Below are 5,216 nucleotides of genomic sequence, written 5' to 3' on the forward strand. Positions count from 1 at the left end.
TGTTTGTCTCAGCTGCTGGTTGGGTGACTGCATCACAGGCTGGTGATCACAGTGGACTCCAGTGAAATAAAGCAGAAAAACATCTGGCCAGACCCTCAACTTGTCATTCTGAATATGATCAGAAGGCAAATCAGGGCCTTTAGAATTTATGGCTAGGGAACAAACATCGTAATGTTGGGTCTGTAAGAGGTACGTGGCTTGTTACATCACTGCAGTAATGACAGGTTTCACTTGCCACCCCTGTTATTGTGGTTGGGTTTCAGTTTTGTCCTTTTAGTTCACAGCTCTTACTGCAAGTTGAATTATTTCAGACTTGCTTATGGGATTCATTGCAGCTGAAAGATTTATTTTAATGAGAAAAGCTTTGCAACCAAATGAAGCCTCCTGGGAAGCGGATACCCGCTGGTAATTCACATGGGTCTGTGTTGCATTGCTCTTTTCCGTCAGCAGGCAGCTCTGAAGGCTCCCCCTACCCACACCAAACCTTTCTTAGAAAGGGGGGGTGAATATGGGTGTGTATTTATCCCTATGCGTGTTACAGGTTGATCATGCTACAGGGGTGGTTTGAGCAATTCCCATCAGAAGATCCATGGTGTCAGCATACATGAACCCTGAGCTGCAGCACCCTGCCGCCTTCTCTTCTGCTGTTTCCATGCAAAGCCCTACTTCTGCTTATGTTTTTGGCTTTGCAGGATACTTGCCACCTTTGCCACTGTACCTGTCAATTAGTGCTCTTTATTCCCAAGCTGTAGCATTCCCTACTACTTTTCAGTTCTAGGAATTATCCTTGCTTCCGCTCGTGGGTAGGTATCTTCTCCTTTGCTTTGATCAGGGCAGAGTACTATGGGTCCTGTATTTAAAGAAGATCTAAAAAAGATGTTGGTAATAAGCATGGAGTGTTGACAAATCCTGTACGTAACGCCTTGTACTGTAATTTGTATTTATTTGTAATTAATGCAGAGCATTAATTCTGGCATTCCTTTTTAATACTTTACATGTATTTATAGCTGTGAAAATGGGGCAGAAGAGGCCACTTCCACTTCTGCTTCCCAGGGTTAAGGGTTCTCAAAATGACAATAAAAGGATGGAGGGTGCCTTTTGGCATCAGACCTTCTTCCCAATCCAGTATTGCTCAGTTTTTCTAGACTGGTGGTCTTCAATTCAGATTTATTGAGAGGTCTTTCAGTGCAGCCTGCAGCTGTGGAAAACTGGTTAAAACATCTTCACGTGGAAGAGATCGGGAAGAGGAAACTTCCTGGCACACATGGCTTGTCCATTATTGTTTCCCACAAACCAATTAATCTTGTGACCCCTTCAGTGTCTTTGGGCAGGGCTTTTTTCCACCTGAGTCCCATGAGATACCTATTTCATATCACCATATATTTTGTATCTGAAGTGGGGGTGACTCTGCAAGCATGGGAGCTTTTTTTCTCCCTGCTAGCCTGATCTGTGATGAGGATGGCAGGTGCAGAGCTCCAGCAAGCAAAACCACCTGTGTTGGTGCTGGGAAGTTCCTTTCCCTCGCGTGGATGAGGTTGCTTTCTTTGGACAGCATCTGTGATCAGGTAGACAGCTGTATATGCCACAGCAGGCAGCTAAGAGATGCTGCTTGTTTTGAGAATCAATACCCAAAATACCTCAGAGGAAGGAGAAAGGCTTGGGAACTGGTCAGGGCAGCTGCCGTGGAGAATATAGTTTAAAATTCAGCCCCTGATGGGGCAAAGTGTTGACACAGCTGCCCTTCCAGGATCTGTTTGGACTAACAAAGTTCTAGGAAGACGGGGCTGACTAGAGACTCTGCAGAATTAGAGTGAGGAAAAGGCAAAGATCTGTGAAATAGCCTCCTGTGTCCCTTTCCTCCTCTCATTGTCAACCCCAGAGAAGCTGTTGCTCTTTCCCTCCAGTGGGTGGTTTTCTTTCGGAGATTTCAGTGGGTTTAGCCCGAACTTGGCTTCTTTCAGTCAGGAAATAGCCAAATCATGACAACAGCAACCACAGCAATCTGCATCCATCCCAGAAGTCATGCAAGAAACAGCCAGTAACCTCTGCAGTGCCAAAGCTCGGAGGCAGAAAGGTGGAAAAGCAACCTGGAATTGCAGCCTGGAAGGTTCTGCCTGTAATTGAGCAAAACCAAGGGAAGGAGAGGGTGCTGTATGTGCTGTCTGCACAATGGCAAACTGCTTCTTGCCTCCCAGCCAAACGTTTTCCAGCCTCTGCTCTGATGACGCAGCTGAACACAAGGTTGTCAGATTTGAGCCTTTCGTCTGGCTCCCTGTCCCTGAGACAGCAGGAGAGGCTCCTTCTTCCACTAGACTCCTGGCTCCAACAACAGGCCAGCACCTCGGCTCCTCTAGATCCCAGCTGCCTTTGTTGTGATGCCTGAGAACCCAGCAGCAGGTTCTCAGCGTAGGGAGATGGCGTGGTAGGAGCCTTTGCTGCATGCAGGTGGTTATGGAATTGGACTAATGCAAATATCTGAGGCTTGCAAAGACAAGCTGATGGTTTTGCTTTAGGTTACAGTCGGGCTGGATGTGTGAACATAGAGGGTATTGACACAGCTCAGGTGTGTGGGAACCTGGACTGTGAGTGACTGTGTGTATCTAATTACCCACAAACTTCTCCACTTAATATAGATGACAGGGCTGAAGTTTGCAGTGAAATTTTGTGGGGTTTTTATCTGAAGATTATTTTAGAATTTTTCACTAGAAGAAAACCAGCAGTTACCTGGATCTGTTTTGGACAGCATGAAGACATGCTGGAGTTAACTAGACTTTTTTCATGGTCAAATTTTTTAATAGTAAGAGCTCCAGTTTCTTGGAATTTCCTTGGAAGTGTCTGGTTCTGTCTGCTGCTGGAGACAGGATCTTGGACTAGATGAAGTTCTGATCTGATTTAGTCTGAATGTTTCCAAATCTTCCCTTGTTGCAGAGTATGATTATTTAGATGTTTATTTAGGTTTCTGTTATAATGCCCTCCTCTTTCCTGAAACACAGCCCTCTTTGGGGTAGAGGAAATCTATTTTCTGGTGTACTAGATGGTACAAAAAAATGTCAGAAGGAAGAATTCAAGTGGGGCAATTAAGGTTATCTCCACAGAGTGTCATGGGAAGGCTACTAGCTTGTATTTTTAAACTCTGCTACGAGAGTCGCAGATATATTTATCTCTTTTCTACAGATGGATGTTTAAGAAAGACAAGTTTTAATTCCCTTTCCCACATTTTCCACTTGATGACTAATTTGATTGTATCGTTAAATCCAGTAAACACTGTTAACCATGAACAACAATAATCAAACAACAGAATGCAAGTAAACAGAAAGCTTGACCGTGTTTTCTTTTTTACATATACGAGCAGCAGCTATCCTATTTCCTGACTTTATACTCATGTAATTTTCCTGCAAGTCTTGTGTTAAAAGACTCCTGGCTAATTCAGTCACCTACATGGATTAGGTTGTTAGGCCTATGCAAGGCCAGATTCAGATGGAGCCATATTCCAAGTCTAAAGCATTGTTTACACCTCTCATACCCACAGCTGAAGGTGCTTCATGGGACAGGGTGCTGAATACTCTGTGTCTTTTACCATCTTGTCCCCTTTGAAAATAAAATAAATTTTTCCACTGGAAATGAATTGCTTTTTTTCAGAACTCAGTCTTGGATTGATGTGGAAGAAAAATGTCTTAACACTTGCAGAGTCAGCATAGGAGACTAATTTAAACTGGTTTAGGGACTGTTCTAAATGGTTCAACCCCAGACTAATTAAGCCATTCTCCCCTCTGAAGGTTGCTGCCCTCTTCAGGTTAGGCCGGTGAAATTTCAACTGTTCAAGCAGTGGCACGAGGGCATGATTTCATTCCATGCTTGGTTAGCCCTGCCGTTTTAAGGAGTCAGTCCCTGCTGAACATCCTGCAGTGTCTAAAGAAGTAATTCCCTAAACTGAAAAAAATTACTATCTCTGGTCTGCAGATGCAGACTAAGGCGACCTGAACTTTAACTGGTCTGTGAGTGTGTACACATACAGGGTGTATGTAGATTTTCTTTTGTGAAGCAGTGTTTGGAGTTGAAGAACTTCAGAGTTCTTAAGTTTTAAGAGTTCTTAAGAGTTGAAGAACTTCAGAGTTCTTAAGAGTTTAAGAACTGCTTCTTCCTCTGTTTGTTTGTCACTGACTGCGTTAATGCTGCTGACTATTGTGGGACACAGTGAAGTGGGTTATAAAAACAGTTAAATACATCAGAACAGGCTTTAGGAACTGGATAATGTAATTTAATTCTTTCCCTTGAGCAAAGACTGCTGAAAATTCAGTTGTTTCTTGATGTTGTTGCTGTGTCTCGGCACTGCTGTCGGGGCTGGTATTATCTTAGGAGTATGCAAAGGAGAAGAGCAGCAGTGTATCAGGTCTTCTGTGGTTAAGGTGACTGTGTTGGCTGTTTGTCTTGGTGCCAGTCGAGCAACTACTAGCACAGTTCAGCTCCTGTGTGAAGGGCTGAAAGCAGAAGTTCTGAATCTGACCCAGCTTTCCATGTTCGGGCCTCTGGGACAGGGAAACCTGTTCCCCACGTCGCAGTATTCTGGGGCTTTTAGTTGCACTGTGGGCTCTTTCGCCTGCACTGCCCTAAGCTCTCACATATTCAGTCTTCTTTGTCATTATTATCCTTTTGCTAAGATAGCTGCTATTAAGCTCTTGCTTACAAATCACAGGACAGAGTAAATATTGTTTTCTAGGTTGTATCTGGAGACTTGAACTTGAAGTAAAACCATATGAGGAGACAAAGATCAAAAAACCACTGAAAGCAACAGAATAAATCCAGTCTCAAGCAGACAGCTGGATGAGTGTCAAACAAAGGAAGGAACAGCTGGATCAAGTAAAGCACAAGGAAAATTAGTTCCATCCCTAGGGGGAGGGAAAAAGATTGTTTCGCGAGACCAGGGCTGTGTGGGACCAACTTTACTCGATAAAACTTTTACATCAAAGTCGGGGCAGATCAGAAGGTCCCGGAGGGAGGGGAAAGAGAAGAGTGGGTGTTCATGGTAATGGTGCAGAAAGCGTTAGGGAAAGGAAGGAGGTGGAGTGTGAGTGTAGGGGGAGAGCAGAGTGGGGAGGTGGGGAGTTGGAAGTTGTAGGTGGAGTAATTCTGCAGAATATGAGCTGCTGTCCACAGCTTTCTGGATGTAAATTGATGAGGTCATAGTGTTTTCCAGTTATAAAAAAAAAAAAAAAAAA

Source organism: Athene noctua, chromosome 22 (assembly GCF_965140245.1).
Source record: "Athene noctua chromosome 22, bAthNoc1.hap1.1, whole genome shotgun sequence".
In the NCBI taxonomy this organism is placed as follows: Eukaryota; Metazoa; Chordata; class Aves; order Strigiformes; family Strigidae; genus Athene; species Athene noctua.